Source organism: Rhinopithecus bieti, unplaced genomic scaffold, assembly GCF_001698545.2.
Source record: "Rhinopithecus bieti isolate Rb0 unplaced genomic scaffold, ASM169854v2 scaffold_20072, whole genome shotgun sequence".
NCBI classification, from domain to species: Eukaryota; Metazoa; Chordata; class Mammalia; order Primates; family Cercopithecidae; genus Rhinopithecus; species Rhinopithecus bieti.
Genome location: NW_016809675.1, coordinates 691,943 through 714,817, shown reverse-complemented (window position 1 = coordinate 714,817; position 22,875 = coordinate 691,943).

Genomic DNA, 22,875 nt, shown 5'->3' with positions numbered 1-22,875 from the left:
AAAAAAAAAAAAAAAAAAAAAAAAAAAAAAAAAAAAAAAAAAAAAAAAAAAGAAAAAAAATTCTGACCAGGCACAGTGGCTCAAGCCTGTCATCTCAGCACTTTGGTAGGCTGATGCAGGTGAATCACTTGAGCCCAGGAGTTCAGGACCAGCCTGGGCAACACGATGAAACCTTGTCTCTACCAAAGGATAGAAAAATTAAACAGCCATGGTGGCATGCACCTGTAGTCCCAGCCACTCAGGAGGCTGAAGTGGGAGGATTCGTTGAGCCCAGGAGATTGAGGCTGCAGTGAGCCATGAATGAGCTCTATCACTGAATGCTTATTATTTTGCAGACACTTTACCTGTGTTCTCTCATTTGACTTGATGAGGCAGAGGTTATGATCATGCCTGTTTACTGCTGAAGGGATGGAGGCCCAGAGAAACATAGTGACTTGTTCAAAGCCACACAGTGCATATGTAATGAAGACAGAATCTCAGCCAAAGCAGTTCATCCACAAAGGACAGGCTTGTAGACATTGCCATTCCCTCACCATGTCCATCCAGTAAACAAAGAGAATTAAGGAAGCTTTAAAATCACAAAAAGTAAATAAATAAAAAAGGAAGGCCACACATATTCAATACAGTCTGCAAAGAGATGTCAATTACATAAAGAAGATGGAAGCACGTTCCCTGATAGAGCAGGGAAGAGTGTAGGAAAAGCAGCAGGTATAGCTAATCAAGGGCAGAAAACATCCAGGAAGAATGAGCAGCAGGAAGAAAATAGAAACAGACCCTTGAGCTAAGTCCTGGAAGAAACTACACATGGGTGTTCCACAGGCATAACTACACGAGCAGAGAGACGCCAACCCGCTGCAACGCAGGAGTAAGCAAGGTCAGTGGGAGGCCCCCACGAAATGGGAAATGGAAGAAGTGTACCAGAGCCTGGAAGACTGAGACATAAACCTAGCCCCCAATTTGTTTATTTTATTTCTCTAATCAGAAGAAATTGAGGTTATAATTCAATTCAAACTGTATAGATTGACTTCATCAGAAATCTTCTCAGTCATATAACAAACCTGGAGTCAGTAAGAAAAGATATTAAATAAGTACGCATGAAATGGAACAAAATAAAATAAGTACGCATGAAATGGAACAAAAATGAGCATATCCAGACTGTTGAAATAATACCTTTAAAAATTTTCATTTCAGAAACCTAGGACACGTCAGAGAGGTCAGAATCTAAGGAGATCCAACTCAAGAGCAGGTCACGCCACTGGGTATTCAGGCCCAGAACACCATCAGCCAGAAATCCGACCCTGACCTTCAGACAGATGCATGCTGGAGGCTGTTAGCAGAGTCAACAATATATATCCTAAAACGTTTATCACATAAGTAAATACAGCAGATCAGTTATTATGTTAGAATACCAGGAAGAATTCAAATGCCTCCAAAATGTGCACAAAAATCTGTGTCAATAAGTAATGTCCTTTCTTTCATAGTAAAAACAAACGTTTATATAAAAAAAAAATTAACTGCTTTCTGAAACAGAAGTTGCCACAGATAGGCAAAGTCTGTCCTGTAGACATGGTAGTGCTCACAAGCACTGTGAAAATTCCTATGGTGTTTTAAACAGCGTTTTATTTGTATTAACCAACTCCAAATTTGGGAGATGTCTCATATGAATCTGGGTATCTGGAATCTCTTAAAAAATGAATACAATGGGCCGGGCACGGTGGCTCACGTCTGTAATCCCAGCACTTTGGGAGGCCGAGGAAGGCAGATCATGAGGTCAGGAGATCGAGATCATCCTGGCTAACACGGTGAAACCCCGTCTCTGCTAAAAATACAAAAACAAAAAAATTAGCCGGGCGTGGTGGCGGGCGCCTGTAGTCCCAGCTACTCGAGAGGCTGAGGCAGGAGAATGGCATGAACTCGGGAGGCGAAGCTTGCTGTGAGCTGAGATGGCGCCACTCACTCCAGCCTGGGTGACAGAGTATCTGAAGAAAGAAAGGAAAGAAGGGAAGGAAAGGAGAAGGAAGGAAGGAAGGAAGGAAAGAGAGAGAGAGAGAGAGAGAGAGAGAGAGAGAGAGAGAGAGAGAAAGCAAGCAAGCAAGCAAGCAAGCAAGCAAGCAAGCAATGATCATCTCACATACAACAATGCCAAGGTACAGGCTCTCCCGTTCAGTACACCTGTGCTGGCTATGCCTGCCCTGCCCCACAGACGGACACCTTCTTACCACACATCTTCCCTCCAACCGTAGTGCTTTCCTTATAAATGAGTTAAACACAATGACACATCTCTTCAAAACAATTAAAACCTCCCTTCCTTAAAATATAAAACCTAAGAGTGATGTAAAGCTTTACACGTTACAAAACTTAAAGGAAATTCCTCCTTCTGTAATATGCAAATTGCAACTGTAGAATATGTGACCTGTTGACATATTAACATCCATGCAAGCTTTTGAATGTGTGGCCCTGTCCTCAATGTTACTAAGTATAAGAATATCTAGGATATCTGCCCAGGAGACTTTGTGTTGGGAAGTAACAAAAGAAGTATCATTTTATTTAAAATGTTTCTTCTGTAGCACAGTCGCACAGAATGAATTCCAGCAGAAGACTAAATATTTTATATTGTTTTAGCTGTTGAACATCTGCTGATTCCCAGGAAATTAGGGAGTTACGTCCATGGGGTTGTAACTCATGGAAGTCCAGTCCGCTAACACGCCTAGCATATCTTAAGTACGTCATAAGCATGTTTTAAATAAACTGATGAGTTAATAGTCTTCCAATCTTTATATTCTGTAAGATGAACATGTATAAAAGATTCAGAAGGTAACAGTCAAGTCATTGTTGAGCTTTCAAACGTTTTTCTTCACTTCCTTCCCCTGGACATGCACAAAGAAAACAAGCACAAAATCCTCACAGGTAACAGTTTTATAATTTTAAAATCTGCTTAATTTGTAGTTAGCATACTAGCAAATAACATTTTATATATATTTTTGTCAGTCTAGGCTGCTATAAGGAAAGTAACACAGATTGGTTGAATTAAACCACAAATACGTGTTCCCTACTGTTCTGGATAGCAGAAATTCAAGATCAAGGTGCCAGAGGATGTCGTGTCTGGAGAGGGGCCTGGTCCTGGTTCAGGGACACACATTCGGTCCATGACATAGTTTATTTATTATAATTGTGATTTGACATTGGAAATAGAAGCATTCCAAATTTTATAAGCATAAATACTGATAGTCAATGCAGAGAAAAGTAAGCAAATTCAGGTAACAGTTAACTAATTCAGGTAACTAATCTGACACTTCTCTCAGGAAGCAGATAATTCTAAAGTTTGGAGTACCTGAGTAGGCTAAAAATGAATGCATACCCTGATCATTGTGAGGGCATTTTGATGGATCTGAACATGGAACATAATGACTTTGATCACAAAAAAATCACTAGAACAAGCACCTAGAATCTAAAATATTTAGCTCTTTCAGTCACAGTGGGACGGGTCCAGCATTTACTTTGCTGCTTAGTATTTTTTCTTTCTTGTTTCTTTATGTAGCTTAATTCACCCATTTCTCTATGATACAGTTAATAGCTGCTTTTCTAGTGTCATGAATTTTTGTGCTCAAAATAAAGAATGTGCGTGGCGTGGCATGGCATGGCATGGGGAACCGTTGGAGTGACTGTGATGATGTCTGTCACCTTCAACAAAATGTATTTCAAGGCCTAGATTTAAGATAAACACTGAAGAAAAAGTTTCCCCGAGTGCTTTCTACCCAAGAATCTTCTGACTTTTATTAGAAGTACAGCTTCTTATCACTCTGCCTCAGATTGATTTGGCTATTTCCAATGGTGGAAAACAACAACAATAACAATAGCTTTTCTTATTTATATCCTATGTAATAACTTCAAGGGAAATTGGATTAAGAATGCCTCATTCACTGTACTTGTGTAGAATATTGAGTGAACAAGTATAACTCTGTAAATTTCTACATCAGTCTTAGGCAGTGATGGCTAACCAGTCTGCCTAAAAATGGCTTGTAACAAGCCATGTGCAGCTGTGGTATGCCCACACTTACCTCTTCATTTTACACTGCAGTGGAGTAATTCAACAGCAAATTTTCAAGTATAGTATAGATTTTAGGCCAAGCACAGTGGCTCACACCTGTAATCCCAGCACCTTAGGAGGCCGAGGCGGGCAGATCACAAGGTCAGGGATCTCAGACAAGCCTGGCCAACATGATAAAACCTTGTCTCTACAAATAATAAAAAAAATTAGCTGGGCGTGGTGGCAGGCGCCTGTAATCCCAGCTATTCAGGAGGCTGAGGCAGGAGAATCGTTTTAACCCAGGAGGCAGAGGTTGCAGTGAGTTGAGATTGTGCCATTGCATTCCAGCCTGGGTGACAGGGCAAGACTCCACCTTAAATATATATATATATATGTGTGTGTGTGTGTGTGTGTGTGTGTGTGTTTTAACTAATTTTTTTAACTAAAATGTATATATATATATATATTTTTTTAACTNGTCTTAGGCAGTGATGGCTAACCAGTCTGCCTAAAAATGGCTTGTAACAAGCCATGTGCAGCTGTGGTATGCCCACACTTACCTCTTCATTTTACACTGCAGTGGAGTAATTCAACAGCAAATTTTTCAAGTATAGTATAGATTTTAGGCCAAGCACAGTGGCTCACACCTGTAATCCCAGCACCTTAGGAGGCCGAGGCGGGCAGATCACAAGGTCAGGGATCTCAGACAAGCCTGGCCAACATGATAAAACCTTGTCTCTACAAATAATAAAAAAAATTAGCTGGGCGTGGTGGCAGGCGCCTGTAATCCCAGCTATTCAGGAGGCTGAGGCAGGAGAATCGTTTTAACCCAGGAGGCAGAGGTTGCAGTGAGTTGAGATTGTGCCATTGCATTCCAGCCTGGGTGACAGGGCAAGACTCCACCTTAAATATATATATATATATGTTTAACTAATTTAATCATTCCAGATTTTCTTCTTCTGTTGCAAGAAATATTAAATTTTCCTTACAGAAATAATACTTTTGTTTCAATGAGTGAAAAATTATTTCCGTTTAATGTTTCCTATTATTCTCAGTATAAGCTATATTTGGGTCCACTGAACTATTGTTTATCAATTCTATTTTAGACATAACAAGGATTTAGGGAAACCTCTCTTAGGTATTTTGCCTATGAGATGTATTAACTCTATTCTTCATCAATGCAGTTATCCAGAATTGTACTTTCCAGGAATATACATCACATGATGTGAAGATAAGAATGCAACTTGCTATCAGCACTGAATGATGTGATTGATCCATCTACAATAGACCATTCTAGTCAAAATGTATATATTCAACAATGTAGCTATGAAAATTTCACTACAACACTGGAACTGGCACCATCTAGTAAGCTATTAACAAAATACATTAAGGAAATACAAAGGAAAACCAATGGGTTATAATTAAATGTATGACAAGAGTCCATGAAAATGGAATGTTTTATAAGAAATTTAGTTTTAGTATTATAATTTTGGGATACATACAAACATTTTCAAATATTTTAGTTAGAGTGTGCACTTTATATAACAAAATTTATTTTAATGAATAAAATATGTTTGTTTGCAAATTATTTCAGCAAAGTTATCTGGGCCTTATTGTATGAAGATATAGCTCAATCTTGTCTTTAAAAAATATTGACTTGGCTGAATGTTTTCCAAGAATGAGAAAAAGTCAATTTAGGATGAACTAAAACTTTACAATAACTCTAGGAAATCGAGACTTGAGCAAGCTCTGGAGAAAATATCACTTTCTCCAATGAAATCCTGTATGTATTTTTCAAGGTCCTAACTGACATCCTACATACAAGTATTTGAAAAGGGGGCTTCCATAAATAGCTTAAAATTATTAATCTGTATTTTAAAATATATGGCTTTGAAAGTAAATCACAGCATCATAGCCCTACTCAGACTATTCCATGAATGTTTACAACATTACTTTTATGGTCGCATTTATTTGGTTTATGTCACAGAGCACTGAATAGCGGGGACTGAATATAAGTGAGTGAATAAATGGTATTATTCACTACAATTGTAATGATTGTGTTATTTCTCAGAGCTTGTAAAACCCGATAATGTTTATTAAAAGTAAGCAAAACAAACAAGAACAAGTTAAACATCCACTTGGAAGAGACCTTTGTTGCACCAGGAATTAGATACAATGGTGCAGCTGTGGAGATAACAATAACCAATGGCATTTTTTTTCCTACTTCATGTCTTTTCTTGGAAGGAGGAAGAAAAGAGCAATTCCAACGTTCTACTTCTTCCCACTCCAACTTAGAAATCACAGGTAGACTGTTAAAATAGACCTTTATTTCTTCATTAAGTGTCTGAATTAGTCACTAAATTGAGCTTTAAAACCCCACAGAAAGAGTGCTCTGTGCAATTATTGTGAGATGATGTTCCTCCTTTCTCCCAATAAAAGTTGAAGGTTCTCCTGCCCAGATGCTGATTTTCACAATACATTTTAGCTGGGCGGATTCTAATGTTAGTGATATATGTGATCTACATTGCACTTATATCAAAATATTGCTGGTCATAAAATTATCATATACCAGAAAGGAAAAAAGAGGCAGCATGAGCTAATGAACATTTCCCATTAATTCAGACTCTACATAAGCATGCTTAGTAAGAATATTTAGTCTTTTTATTTATTTAATGAGTTCAATCATTCAATGACCTGAAATTGCACTTTCTGTCTCCCTAACAGAGAGTCTTACAGCACAAGGACTGTTATTTAACTTTGAGTATCAGTGATTTCCACAGGCTGGGTCACAGCCCATTCTAAAATGTGCTTATTGCATGTTGACTGATACTGTAAAATGTGAATACTTGGTTAATGCAAGAATAAAAATAAAATACTCATATTCGAAAGCATGTTCACATATAAGATGCTTTGTGTGTCTTTTTAAAAATATACTATACGTTATGGGATACATGGGCAGAACATGCAGGTTTGGTACATAGGTATACATGTTTGCTCTACCCATCAACATGTCATTTACATTAGGTATTTCTCCTGATGCTATCCCTCCCCTTATCCCCTCCCACCAACAGGCCCCTGTCTGTGATGTTCTCCTCCCTATGTCCATGTGTTCTCATTATTCAACTCCCACTTATGAGTGAGAACATGCAGTGTTTGGTTTCCTGTTTCTGCATTAGTTTTCTGAGAATGATGGTTTCCGGCTTCATCCATGTCCTCGCAAACAACATGAACTCATTCTTTTTCACGGCTGCATAGTATTCCATGGTGTCTATATGCCACATTTTCTTTATCCAGTCTATCACTGATGGGCATTTGGGTTGATTCCAAGGCTTTTCTATACTAAATGGTGCTGCAATACACATATGTGTGCATGCATCTTCATAATAGAATGATTTATAACATTTTGGGTATGTACCCAGTAAAGAGATTGCTGGGTCAAATGGTATTTCTGGTTCTAGATCTTAAGGAATTGCCACGCTGTCTTCCACAATAGTTGAACTAATTTACACTCCCACCAACAGTGTAAAAGCGTTCCTAATCCTCCACAGCCTCTACAGCATCTGTTGTTTCCTGACTTTTTAATGATGGCCATTCTAACTGGCGTGAGATGGTATCTCATTGTGGTTTTGATTTGCATTTCTCTAATGACTAGTGATGATGGGCTTTTTTCATATGTTTTTGGCAGCATAAATGTCTTCTTTTGTGAAGTGTCTGTTCATATCCTTCGTTAAGTTCCATATAGATTCTGGATATTAGCCCCTTGTCAGATGGATAGATTGCAAAAATTTTCTCTCATTCTGTAGGTTGCCTGTTCACTGCATTTTGTTTTATTTTGTTTTGCTGTGCAGAAGCTCTTTATTTTAATTAAAGTCCATCTGTCGATTCTGGCTTTTGTTGCCATTTCTTTTGGTGTTTTAGTCATGAAATCTTTCCCCGTGCCTATATTCTGAATGTTATTGCTTAGGTTTTCTTCTAGGGTTTTTATGGTTTTAGGTCTTACGTTTAAGTCTTTAATCCATCTTGAGTTAATTTTTGTATAAGGTGTAAGGAATGGATCCAGTTTCAGTTTTCTGCATATGGCTAGCCAGTTTTCCCAACATCACTTATTAAACAGGGAATCCTTTCCCCATTTCTTGTTTGCCTCAGGTTTGTCAAAGATTAGATGGTTTCAGATATGTGGTGTTATTTCTAAGGCCTCTATTCTGTTCTATTGGTCTATATATCTGTTTTGGTACCAGTACCATGCTGTTTCAGTTACTCTTGTCTTGTAACATAGTTTGAAGTCAGGTAGCATGATGCCTCCAGCTTTGTTCTTTTTGCTTAGGGTTGTCTTGGCTACATGGGCTTTTTTTTGGTTCCATATGAACTTTAGTTTTTTCTAATCCTGTGAACAAAGTCAGTGGTAGCTTGATGGGAATAGCATTGAATCTATATATTACTTTGGGCAGTATGGCCATTTTCACAATATTGATTCTTTCTATCCATGAGCATGGGATTTTTTTTTCCATTTGTTTGTGTCTGCTCTTATTTCCTTGAGCAGTGATTTGTAGTTCTCCTTGAAGAGGTCCTTCACATCACTTGTAAGTTGTATTCCCAGGTATTTTATTCTCTTTGTAGCACTTGCAAGTGGGAATTAACTCCTGATTTGGCTGTTTGTCTATTATTGCTGTATAGGAAAGCTTGTGATTTCTGCACATCGATTTTGTATCCTGAGACTTTGCTGAAGTTGCTTATCAGCTTAAGGACTTTTTGGGCTGAGACGATGGGGTTTTCTAAATATACAATCATGTTGTCTGCAAACAGAGGCAATTTGACTTCCTCTCTTCCTAATTGAATATCCTTTATTTATTTCTCTTGCCTGATTGCCCTGGCCAGAACTTCCAACACTGTGTTCAATAGGAGTGGTGAGAGAGGGCATCCCCGTCTTGTGCCAGATTTTAAAGGGAATACTTCCAGCTTTTGACCATTCCGTATGATATTGGCTGTGGGTTTGTCATAAATAGCTCTTATTATTTTGACATATGTTCCATCAATACCTAGTTTTTTGAGTGTTTTCAGCATGAAGGGATGTTGAATTTTATTGAAGGCCTTTTCTGCATCTATTAATTATGTGGTTTTTGTCACTGGTTCTGTTGATGTGATGGATTACATCTATTGATTTGCATATTTGGAACTAGCCTTGCATCCCAGGGATGAAGCCCACTTGGTCATGTTGGATAAGTTTTATGATGTGCTGCTGGATTTGATTTGCCAGTATTTTACTGAAGATTTTCACATCGATGTTCATCAGGGATATTCGGCCTGTTGACCTGAACTTCTCTTTTTTTGTTGTGTCTCTGCCAGGTTTTGGTATCAGGATGATGCTGGCCTCATAAAATGAGTTAGGGAGGAGTCCCTCTTTTTCTGTTGTTTGGAATAGTTTCAGAAGGAATGGTACCATCTCCTCTTTGTACCTCTTGTAGAATTCGGCTGTGAATCCATCTGGTCCTGGGCTCTTATTGTTTGGTAGGCTATTAATCACTGTCAATTTCAGAACTTGTTATTGGTCTATTCAGGGATACGACTTCTTCCTGGTTTAGTCTTGGGAGGGTGTGTGTCTGTCCAGGAATTTTTCCATTTCTTCTAGATTTTCTAGTTTATTTGTGTAGAGATGCTTATAGTGTTCTGTGGTGGTAGTTTGTATTTCTGTGGGATCAGTGGTGATATCCCATTTTTCATGATTTTATCGTGTCTATTTGATTCTTCTCTCTTACTAGTCTGGCTAGCGGTCTATCAATTTGTTAATCATTTCGAAAAATCAGCTCCTGGATTCATTTTTTGAAGGGATTTTCATGTCTCTATCTCCTTCAGTTCTGCTCTGATCTTAATTATTTCTTGTCTTCTGCTAGGTTTTGAATTTGTTTGCTCTTGCTTCTATAGTGCTTTCAGTTTTGATGTTAGGGCGTCAATTTTAGATCTTTCCTGCTTTCTCATGGGAGAATTTAGCACTATAAATTTCCCTCGAAACACTGCTTTAGCTGTGTCCGAGATTCTGGTACATTCTTTGTTCTCATCAGTTTCAAAGAACTTATTTATTTCTGCCTTAATTTCATTATTTACCCATGGTCATTTAGGAGCAGGTTATTCAGTTTCCATGTAGTTGGTGTGGTTTTGAGTGAGTTTCTTAATTCTGATTTCTAATTTGATTGCACTGTGGTCTGAGAGACTGCTATGATTTCTGTTCCTTTACATGTGCTGAGTAGTGTTTTACTTCCAATTATGCGGTCAATTTTAGAATAAGTGCTGTGTGGTGCTGAGAAGAATGTAAATTCTGTTAATTTGGGGTGGAGAGTTCTGTAGATGTCTATTAGGTCCTCTGAGTTCAAGTCCTGAATATCCTTATTAATTTTCTGTCTCATTGATCTGTCTAGTTTTGACAGTAGAGTGTTAAAGCCTCCCATTATTATTGTGTGGGAGTCTAAGTCTCTTTGTAGGTCTCTAAGAACTTGCTTTATGAATCTGAGTGCTCCTATATTGGGTGAATGTATATTTAGGATTGTTAACTCTTCTTCTTGCATTGATCCCTTTACCATTATCTAGTGCCCTTCTTTGTCTTTTTCGATCTTTGTTGGTTTAAAGTCTGTTTTATCAGAGACTAGGATTGCAAACCATGCTATTTTTTTGCTTTCCATTTACTTGGTAAATATTCCTCCATCACTTTATTTTGAGCCTATGTGTGTCTTTGCCCATGAGATGAGTCTCCTGAATACAGCACACTGATGGGTCTTGACTCTTTATCCAATTTGCCAGTCTGTATCTTTCAACTGGGGCATTTAGCCCATTTACATTTAAGGTTAATATTGTTATGTGTGAATTTGATCCTGTCATCATGGTGCTATCTGGTTATTTTGCACATTAGTTGATGCAGTTTCTTAATAGTGTCGTTGGCCTTTATATTTTGGTAGTTTGGGAAGTGGCTGGTACCAGTTTTTCCTTTCCATATTTAGTGCTTCCTTCAGGAACTCTTGTAAGGCAGGCCTGGTGGTGACAAAATCCCCCAGCATTTGCTTTTCTATAAAGGAGTTTATTTCTCCTTCGCTTATGAAGCTTAGTGTGTCTGGACATGAAATTCTGGGCTGAAAATTCTTTTCTTTAAGGATGTTGAATATTGGCCCCCCACTCTCTTCTNACTCTTGTAAGGCAGGCCTGGTGGTGACAAAATCCCCAGCATTTGCTTTTCTATAAAGGAGTTTATTTCTCCTTCGCTTATGAAGCTTAGTGTGTCTGGACATGAAATTCTGGGCTGAAAATTCTTTTCTTTAAGGATGTTGAATATTGGCCCCCCACTCTCTTCTGGCTTGTAGGGTTTCTGCAGAGACAACCGCTGTTAGTCTGTTGGGCTTCCCTTTGTGGATAATCTGAACTTTCTCTCTGGCTGCCCTTAACATTTTTCCTTTGTTTCAACCTTTGTGAATATGATGATCATGTGTCTTGGGGTTGCTCTTCTCAAGGAGTATCTTAGTGGTGTTCTATGCATTTCCTGAATTTGAATGTTGGCCTTTCATGCTAGATTGAGGAAGATCTCCTGGATAATATCCTTATGAGTGTTTTCAAACTTGGTTCCATTCTTCCCGTCACTTTCAGGTATGCCAATCAGACGTAGATTTGGTCTTTTCACATAGTCCCATATTTCTTGGAAGCTTTATTTGTTCCTTTCATTCGTTTTTCTCGAATCTTATCTTCATGTTTTATTTCATTAAGGTGATCTTCAACCTCTGATATCCTTTCTTCCACTTGATTGATTTGGCTATCGATACCTGTGTATGCTTCATGAAGCACTTATGCTGTGTTTTTCAGCTCCATCAGGCCATTTATATTCTTCTCTTAACTGCTTATTCTAGTTAGCAGTTCCTGTAATCTTTTATCAAGGTTCTTAGCTTCCTTGCATTGGGTTAGAACATGCTCCTATAGCTCAGAGGAGTTTATTATTACCCACCTTCTGAAGCCAACTTCTGTCAATTCATCAAACTCATTGTCTGTCCAGTTGTGTTCCCTTGCTGGCAAGGAGTTGTGATCCTTTAGAGGAGAAGAGGTATTCTGGTTTTTGGAATTTTCAGCATTTTGTGCTGGTTTTCCTCATCTTTGTGGATTTAGCTACCTTTGATCTTTTATGCTGACGACATTTGGATGGAATTTTTGCATGGGTATCCTTTTTGTTGATGTTGATGCTATTCCTTTCTGCTTGTTAGTTTTCCTTGTAACAGTCAGGCCCCTCTTCTGCAGGTCTGCTGGAGTTTGCTGGAGGTTCACTCCAGACTGTTTCCTGGGGAATGACCAGTGGAGACTGCAGAACAACAAAGATTGCTGCCTGTGCCTTCCTCAGGAAGCTTCGTCCCAGAAGGCACCTGCCAGATGCCATCCGGAGCTCTCCTGTATGAGGTGTCTGTCGACCTCTGCTGGGAGGTGTCTCCCAGTCAGGAGGTATGGGGTCAGGGTCCCACTTGAGGGGACAGTCTTTCCCTTAGCAGAGCTTGAGTGCTATGCTAGGAGATCCACTTCTCTCTTCAGAGCCAGCAGGCAAAAACAGTTAGGTCTGCTGAAGCTGTGCCCACAGCCACCCCTTCCCCCAAGTGCTGTGTCCTAGGGAGATGGGAGTTTTATCTGTAAGCTGCTGACTGGGGCTGCTGCCTTTCTTTCACAGATGACCTGCCCAGGGAGGAGGAATCTACAGAAGCAGTCTGGCTACAGTGGGTTTGCCATGCTGTGGTGGGTTCTACCCAGTTCAAACTTCCTGGCAGCTTTGTTTACACTGTGAGGGGGAAACCATCTACTCAAGCCTCAGTAATGGCAGACAGACCTCCCTCCACCGAGCTCAAGCACCCCAGGTCAACTTCAGACTGCCAAGCTGCAGCCAGAATTTTCCAGCCAGTGAATCTTAGTTTGCTGGGCTCCATGGCGGTGGGACCTGCTGACCAAGACCACTTGGCTCCCTGGCTTCAACCCCCTTTCCAGGGGAGTGAACAGTTCTGTCTCATTGGGGTTCCAGGAGCCACTGGGGTCCAAAAATCCCTCCTGCAGCTAGCTGGGTGTCTGTCTGAACAGCTGCCTAGTTTTGTGCTCGAAACCCAGGGTCCTGGTAGTGTAGGCATCTGAGGGAATTTCCTGGTTTGTTGGGTGCAAAAACCATGAGAAAAGCATATCATCTTGGTCAGATTGCACCATCCCTCAATGCTTTAGTCCTTTGTGGCTTCCCTTGGCTAGGGGACGGGCTTCCCTGACCCCTTGCACTTCCCTGGTGAGGCAACGCCCCACTCTGCTTCTGCTTGCCCTCTGTAGGCGGCACCCACTTTCTAACCAGTCCCAATGAGATGATCCGGGTACCTCAGTGGGAAATGCAGAAATCACCCACCTTCTGCATTGGTCTCACTGGGAGCTGCAGACCAGAGCTGTTGCTATTTGGCCATCTTGCTGAGTTCCAACTGCCTTGTGTGTCTCAATTTATGTGTCCACGAATACATTACTGGGAGACACTCAAAGAATTCTGAATTTGTGAATTAGCTGTACACTCTCTTCCACATATGTGGGGAAAACTGTCTTCTTTTCAAAACCACAGACACACACCTTTATCATGAGGTATACTGATGAATCACAATGAAAGCAACATTTGTAGTTTCTGCATTTGCCATCTGGTACCAAAACAAAACTAAAACAAAAAATTTCACTATTCAAGTGCTTCTTAGTTCAGAATTTAAACAGCTTTTCTTTGTGAAAGAATAACATACACACAAGCAATTTTGTCTTAGTATCTACTGGATCAAGAACTAGTCCTAATGACCTCTATAAAATTAAAGTGAAATTCTGTTTTAATACTGTGCTTCCTCAGTAAATAAAAGGAGAAAGCGTCCCTGGAAAACAAGGTTTTTTAAAAGTATACATGCAATTTACTATAAAATAGAATCCGGCCAAAATGCATTAACATGTAAGATGCATAGTTCATTCTTTCATTTAATAAGTATTTTTACTATCTCTATAGCAATGTGACCAAGAACTGTATCTTTTCACTTGACCTCTTCCAAGGTTACTATCACTCTCCTAAAATTACAGTTACTGTCTCCTTTTACAATTAAAAAGTGGAGATCATTCTCATTATTTTCATAAATGACTGGTGTCCCTGTCCCTTTTATGTAATAATGTGATTCTGTAAAGTGGCAATAACAGGTCACAGTTTTATTAAAGCTGAGGAATGAAAAGGAAGGTGGATTTTAGAAATTTAAGTCCTGGGTTGTAGAACCATTTCCACTACACACTGTCTGTGTAACATCCGGTCTCATTAATTTCTCTGAACATTATCTGAAGAAAAGGTATAACGCAGGTATCCTCTGGAGGTGTCACCAGAGTGCAGAAGGGAGAGCACCTCTTTTGCCATCAAACTGACTTTCAGACAGAAAGCTGTGTCCACTGTGAATTCATTATGATATGGTAAACATGTGGCTCAGTGCATTTCAACTCCAGTTCCCCTTGACTATAAAATAGAATAAAATTGTCTAAATACAGGCTACATTTTGAAAGATTTAAAATATGTTAATAAATTTACATGACCAAGAGAAGTATTCTTGATTTTCTTCTCTCATACTCCACAAGTACTTACCAACAACTGTTGCCATCATCTCTGGCAATGACAAGCCAGTTCGAGGTCGGCAATTCTTTAGACTAGATCATCTCAGTCGCCTTCTAACGACTTACAAACTTCCTCTCTGTCATTCATTCTCCCTGTGACAGCTGTTGTGATTGTTCCAGTATAAATCAAACAATCCCACAGCACATCCCCAAATCAAACTCCTAAATCCACCTCCACCGCCACATCCTCAGTCCAAGCTGCCACGATCGCTTGGGGGGAAAATTGCAATTATTTACTGCATTATCTTTCAACATCCACTCTTCTCTCACCCGTTCTCTACATGCCAGCATAATTGACCATTCAACCTCCTCTTTATTGCTAGCCTTTCCCTCTTAGAATCATTGCAGAAAGTATGCAGGACCCTCAAGTTGTGTGCACTAAGCTGTCTCAGCTCTCTAGGCTGCACTACTCCACTCTCCAGCTCACCTTCAGAATTCCAGGCACCCTTCTAGTTCCTCTACAAAAGCGCAAGGCTTCCTCTTGCCATGAGGCATTGCCTGGATTCTCCTCTCATTCTTTTCTTTTCTCCTAGCTTCTCTCCTGCCCACTCTTCAGGGGAGAGTCAGAAGCATTTGGCCAAGACCTTCCCCTGTCCCACTCCCCAGACTAGATTACCTCCTCTTGCAAAAAAAAAATCCTCTTGTAGTTTTTCCTTCATAGTCCTTCGCCTGGCTGGAAGGTATATATTTTTTCACATACATTTTCTAATAAATAACTCTATCCTATTACATCAAGAGAGCAAGGACTACCTCTGACCTTGTTTTGGCAGGAGATGGGGTGTGGTGTTGGGTTACTGTCCATCCAGTATCTAGCTTGCTCTTTATATATATAGTATTTATTAAATATTTTTGGATAAATGAACAAAATATAAAATAATTGCCTTCAGTCATAAGTAGATAGAAGTCTGATAATCACTTTCTAAAACTGAACTTAAATACTCAGAAATATATGTTAATAACTATATGTATCCTAATTCAAGTGATATTAAGATATCTACCAAAATAATTTAAACATTAATATGTAAAACAACCTTTTTTAATTTCATGTACATTTCCACAAATGTTTTAGTCACATACTCCAGTTACGATGAAATACTTTTTCCAGGAATAGGATGATTATTTAGATTTATGTATGTAGAAATCCTCCAAGCTTTCACCTAAGTTTTCTAATTCAATGAACACAGTGTGCTTCTATCTCCATGGTGACAGACACTCAATCTTGAATTTTTATTTAATATTGCTTTGATTATGAACAGGACAAAAATTATTATATGATAATTTGTATATGCACATATATAAATGTATATATATATATAATGCATATACTATATGCTAATCTTCTGTAATGTTTCCTTGGGTATTTTGCACTGATTTTTAATACATTTATTGAAGTGAGATTTTCTTTTAAATGTATTAAAGTCAAACATACAATGTAAGAAAGGAAAAAATTTACTTAGCAGTCTGTTAAGCTCCTCAGGTGAGCTGAATTCGTAACTGCCCTCTTGGGAGACTAGAATTATTTCAATAATGATGTCCCAAAATATTTAGGAGAGCTTATTTCAGAATTACCTTCTAAACCTGTGGCACATTTCTTTGCAACCCCTCAAGCAGGGGGCATCTTCTTGGACACTTTGCTCTCAGGAACCCACTGGGCTCCTAGCTCCAAGTGTGGTCCCCTCCTTCCTGTGCCACCACAACACCCACCTTGCCATCCACAGGCTCCAGGGTGGCCCATGGCGTCTTTCCTCCGGGTGTGAAATTGCTTTTTCCTCAGGCAGGATCCAGTATCTCTTCTTCACCAGGTAAGTCTTACTCTTCACGCCTCAACACTTCACTTTCTCTGTGAAAGCCTCCCCTGAACGCTAAGACAGGACAAACTGCCCCTTCAAAGTACCCCTGCAGCCTAACAGTGTTTTCATGGGCACCCTGTTTGATTCCTTAATCCGCCTATCCTTGACTGAACACTCTGAGAATAAAAAAGATGCCCGATTTTGAGCTGCATTCCTGGGCCTTGCATTTTCCCCGGCACATAGCAGACCTCAAGTGAATACATATTTAATAACTAAATATATGGTAAATGTATCAAGTCCTAGGAAACAAGCCTTAGTGCAATCATGACACTGGATGGCCAGAGAAACATTAGCTGGGTCTGGTTTCTACGTATATTTTGGACTTTCAGGGATGGCGTATTTGGTGGACGCAAGATTTGACTTTAGAATTGTGTACTCATCAATGCATATGAAAACGTTGACTGTGCAAGTGCCCCCAATTTACCTCAGGGCTGCTTCTAGCATTCGTAATCTATGCTCAAAGTCCCCACATCTTATGATAAGCTGATAAGAATTTTTTTTTTTTTTTTTTTTTTTTTTGAGACAGAGTCTCGCTCGTCCCCCAGGTTGGAGTGAGCGGCGCCATCTTGGCTCACTGCAAGCTCCGCCTCCCGGGTTCCCGCCATTCTCCTGTCTCAGCCTCCCGAGTAGCTGGGACCACAGGCGCCGCCACAGGCGCCGCCACAGGCGCCGGGCTAGTTTTTTGTATTTTTAGCAGAGACGGGGTTTCATCATCTTAGCCAGGATGGTCTCCATCTCCTGACCTCGTGATCCGCCCGTCTCAGCAAGTGACTACATCATATTCTTCATTGTGATTAAATAAACATAAATCCTTCCACCAATATTCAGAGTATTAATTTCCTGTTTTATTATAAAACGTATCTTTGGCAAGGTGCAATGGCCCACGCCTGGAATTCCAGCACTTTGGGAGGCCGAGGCGGGCAGATCACGAGGTCAGGAGACAGAGACGGTGAAACCCAGTCTCTGCTAAAACCACAAAAAATTGACCAGGCACGGTGGCTCCTGCTTGTAATCCCAGAACTTTGGGAGGCCGAGGCGGGCGGTTTACGAAGTCAGGAGTTCAAGACCAGCCTAGCCAACATAGTGAAACCCCATCTCTACTACAAATACAAAAGTTAGTTGGGCGTGGTGACGGGTGCCTGTAATCCCCGCTACTCAAGAGGCTGAGGCAGGATAATTGCTTGAACCTGGGAGGAGGAGATTGCAATGAGCTCAGATCATTCCACTGCGCTCTAGCCTGGGTGACAGAGCTAGAATTCATCTCAACAAAAGAAAAAAACAAGAAAAAAAAAACAAAACCCTATCTTTACAAGCAGAAATGGGGGCATTATAGAAGACACATTTTACTAGATCATTATTTTGAAATCATCATGTGAAAACTACCATGTGGAAAAATATTAAATCAATACATTTAATTACAATGATTAACCTTTTTAAACAGCATCTTCTCATTAATTAAATTGAAAATTGTACATAAATGTTTATCACATAAAGGCACAATGTTAGACACCGCAGAAGGTTTTTTTCCGCAATGAACTCTTCCATTTACACAGTTTATAAAGAGTAAGGACAATAAAACATGCAGGAAGAGCTGTAATTACAGGATTAAAAAGTGGCCTGTGAGTGACACGTGCACACTAAGAACTGAAAAAGCCATGAGTGGTTGTTCTGATGGAATCAGGAAATTCCTCATGCCAATGGTGAAGTTTAAACATGTATACATACATACATATATACATATACACACATATGTGTGTGTTTTTGACGGAGTTTTGCTCTCATCCTCCAGGCTGGTGTGCAATGGCGTGATCTCAGCTCAGGGCAACCTCCGCCTCCTAGGTTCAAGCGATTCTCCTGCCCCAGCCTCTTAAGTAGCTGGGATTACAGGCACCCGCCACTACACTCAGCTAATTTTTTTGTATTTTTAGTAGAAATGGGGTTTCACCATGTTAGCCAGGCTGGCCTCGAACTCCTCACCTCGTGATCCACCAACCTTGGCCTCCCAAAGTTCTGATATTACAGGCATGAGCCACCATGCCCAGCCTTAAACCTATATTTTAAGGATACTTCTGAAGCAAAATATTCTGGAAACTCCATGTTTTAATCCCATTCTGAATTTCCAATTTTATTTCCATTACTGGCTTATTGTTGTTCCATGTTTCTGTTAAATTCTAGGATTTAATGATCAGATAAACATTTCCCAAGTATGTATCTTTACCTAATTCTCATAAATTTTATGAGGGTATAATTAAGTCTGTAACTCTAGATGCATAGCTCGATTTCCTATAGTTTATGTTTACATTTCCAAATCCCTATTTACTTTTAATTTTCTTAAATACTACCACTTCCAAGTGAACTGTCACATCTTTCTAGTTGTAACTGTGACCAATCTCCATGAGTGTGTTTCTCTGTTTTTGTTTCTGTGTGTGTTTAAAGAGGGTGGGAGGACTACATATTTTGTCTTTAAAATGTATTAAACACCTATGTGACCCTTACTTTATCAGGCACTGCTTTCAACCGTATGTAAACTTCATAGAATCTAGACCTAAGCTTGCCGCCTGCTGCCCTTCCCCTTGTAGATACCGCCCTTAACACGGCTTCTGCTCTCAGCTGTGGCTGCCACCCAGCCAGGTGTCTCCATGCTCGTTAATTTATTTTCAGGAAGGTGCATGAAAAACATGAGCCCTGTATCTCATATATATATATATATATATATACACACACACACACACACACACACATATATATACACATATATACACACACATATATATACATATATATATTAACATTTTCATTGCAGTACTGACCATCTGCCTTTGTTGTATATCATGTAACACAAATAATGATATTCAAAGCATAAAAAAACTATTGCACTCACTTTACAGGTGAGAAAATTGAGGCGCAGTAAAGTTATGGAAATTCCCTAATATCGTGAGGTTCTGGCTCGAGCAGTAGGGTTCCCAGCATGAGTTGTTCCCCATGTCAGACATCTCATGAGGCTCTTCCTCTCTCCCCTCCTCCTTCTTCATGGGATCACATAAGACATTCTCTTCTACTCTGGCTGATCAACATGCACCGTATCTTCCAAGGCAAATTCAACAATTCCAGGAAGCCCTTCCTGATTATATGACCCCAAATCAACCTCTCTCCCTTGGAGGTTCTCCTAACATTTTATTTCCTTATGATAGTGTTAATTATATCCTACCTTAAAAAGTTATATCTTGTACATACTGCCTGCTTCATACTGGATTGTAAATTCAAGGAATGCAAATAATTTATTGCATTCTTCCCTGATATTGTGTTTGGCATCATCAGAATCTCAATGCACGTTTTTACATCACTTTTAGGTGAAAAGATAGACAACAATTGTCTACCTCAGTCCTTATCCCAGTGCCTCACATGTAATAGATATTCGGTCATGGCTAGGTCAATCAATCCATGGAGTAAAGACTGCATGGGAAACTATTTTACATGACTATATTTTAAGGTAAATATTCAAATAATTTTAACTAAAAATGAATGGTAGAAAGAATCGTTGGTCAAGGATAGCATCCATGAACACAAATGTCTATTTCAGAATTTAGTTGACTTGTTGATAAAACTAGTTTGGCAATGAAAAGAATGTTTCATATAAAATGAATGATAATTGGGTGTTTCAAAATGTTTATTTCATGAAGAAAAAATAACAAGACAGCTGCAGAGGGAAGTAATGAATTATTTTAAGTTTCATATATACTATTTTAATTAAATCTTATTACCTCTCGATATACTGTCCATTTTTTAACTTACATGTTTAAGATATGACTCAAATTTTTATCTTTTTTAGCTTGGCAGATCTAGTAAGCAGTTGTTTTCTATTTTGAAAACTGTTTTGAATATGAGATAATCTTATACGGAAAAGGGTTTGAGAAGTATGCATTATTTTAAATACATAACAGATTCATTTTAGCAAGCACTGTAAAAAATACTCAATATATCATTAAGACATATTTTAGAAGAGACTATATTTAGGAATTGATTCCTTAGTGTTAAAAGAAAGCTAGCAGAAAGGGGAGTTCATTTTAATCTGTCTATGCTCCCAACTGGAGTCAGATAAGCAGGTTGGTTTTAAAAGCTTCCGGAGAATTCTCAGAGGGCACTCACCTCAGACCAACAAGAACATCTTGGCAGCCAATTGCTTATTGGCTATTGCTGGGCTCTGAGCAAATGACTCAGGAAGCCTGGGAGGGCACAAAGCTCTGACTCAAATCTCTGGACTCTTCTGACTCCTCCAGAGCTGCTGTGAATTGTCCCCTACCTCCACCATCAACTTGAGTCTCACAGTACAGTCAGGTCAAAGAAAGGGTTGGGCTAAGGAAGCAGTTGATGAAACAAATGATGATGGCTAAAATCTCAGTAGCCTACGATGATGAAATGAAACAGCATTGCAGAGAGAAGCAGGCATGGGACACTGCGTTCCAAGCCTCTTTGTTTTGTTTTGTTTTGTTTTTCTCAACTGATGAGCTCTGTGAGTAGCACATGAGCAATAATTCTTCCCTGGCATGGTTGTAGTGAAAATTGATAGAGATGAGGTTTGCAATACATCTGACACCCACGAAGCACTTCGAATTGCTATCAGTAATAGTAGAGGGCTGACTTAAAAAATCGTTCAGGACATGATCTTCTGGCTAAGATGAAACAGCTTGTTACCAGACCAAGTCTCCTGCCGAGCCAAATTAGAAAAGCTTGACAAAATATATAAAAAGATAAAAATAATTGTTTTGAGGACATGGGAGAGTTTATCAAGGCTGCAACAAGTTGAGGAGCCAGAATAATGGAGAGAAAGTAAACACAGAGTAGTGAGCCCAATACGGATCCACTCTTTCCTCCAGGTGCCAGGCAGGAGATGGAGAAGCTAAGTCCTGTGGTCTCTCAGGAGTGAGAGAGTCAGGAAGGAAGACAGTCTCTAGCAAGCACCAAAGCCCACAGTCGAAGGTCACTGAAGGGCTACACATTAGCAAGGATGCACCTGGAAATGGACCAGCACTCATAGGGGCTGAAAACCAGCTTTTATTTAGATTGGATCAACTTTGGATTGCATTGGATTGGAATAAGCAGCTCAAATTTAGATTGGATTAAGGAGATCAGCCACAGTCTGCCTGCCTGCCAGAAACAAAATAAATGGTCTCTGGGGAAATCAAGCCTCAACCAGAGTCTCATATTATTTGTACAATTTTCCATACAAAAGATCCTTTAGTTAAAAAAAAAAAAAAAAGTTACCCAGAGTACCAGGAGAAAAGACTCAGTGACCAAAAACTGAGAAGAAAAAAAAAATACAATAGAAAGAGACTCACAGGAAGTCTAGATATTAAAGTTAGCAGAAGTTGCCTTTAAAATAACTGCAATTAATATGTTCAAGAAAATAAAAAACACCATAAAGAACATCAGCAGAGAATTGCCATCTACAAAGACTGGAGTCACATGGAAATTCTGCAGTTGAAATAGGCAGTTGCAGAAATTAAAAATTAAGCTAATTAATAGCAGATTAGGCAAAGGTGAAAAGAGGATTAGAGAACTAGAAGAAAGGTTAATACACAATATTTGAAAGAGAGAGATAACGAAAATAATAGTAAATGAGGAATGATTGTCAGAAAGCTTGGAATATGGGCAAAATATTAAATAATAATTCTTCATAAGGAGAAAAAAGAAACAATGGACTGAAAGCAATATTTGAAGAGATAATGACAGATAATTTACTGTAACTGATTACAGATTTTGAGTAGCAGAAGTGAAAAGGTAGAATTCAGATGAAAGAAACCAAATTGCAAAGATAAAAATTTTAAATTAGTCATAGAAAAAAGACTGTCAAAGAAGCAACAAAAAAACTTACAGCAGATTTTGCCTTAGAAAAAAACCAAAGCCAGAGGTAATGAACGCTATCTTTAAAGTGCTGTAATAAAATGACGACAAACATAGAGGTCTACACAAATTGAAAATATGCTATAATAATTGAAGACTTTTTTTATTTTTTTTAATATACTTTAAGTTCTAGGGTACATGTGCATAACGTGCAGGTTTGTTACATTTGCATACTTGTGCCATGTTGGTGTGCTGCACCCATCAACTCGTCAGCACCCATCAATTCGTCATTTATATCAGGTATAGCTCCCAACGCAATCCCTCCCCCCTCCCCATGATAGGCCCTGATGTGTGATGTTCTCCTTCCCGAGTCCAAGTGATCTCATTGTTCAGTTCCCACCTATGAGTGAGAACATGCGGTGTTTGGTTTTCTGTTCTTGTGATAGTTTGCTAAGAATGATGGTTTCCAGCTGCATCCATGTCCCTACAAAGGACACAAAC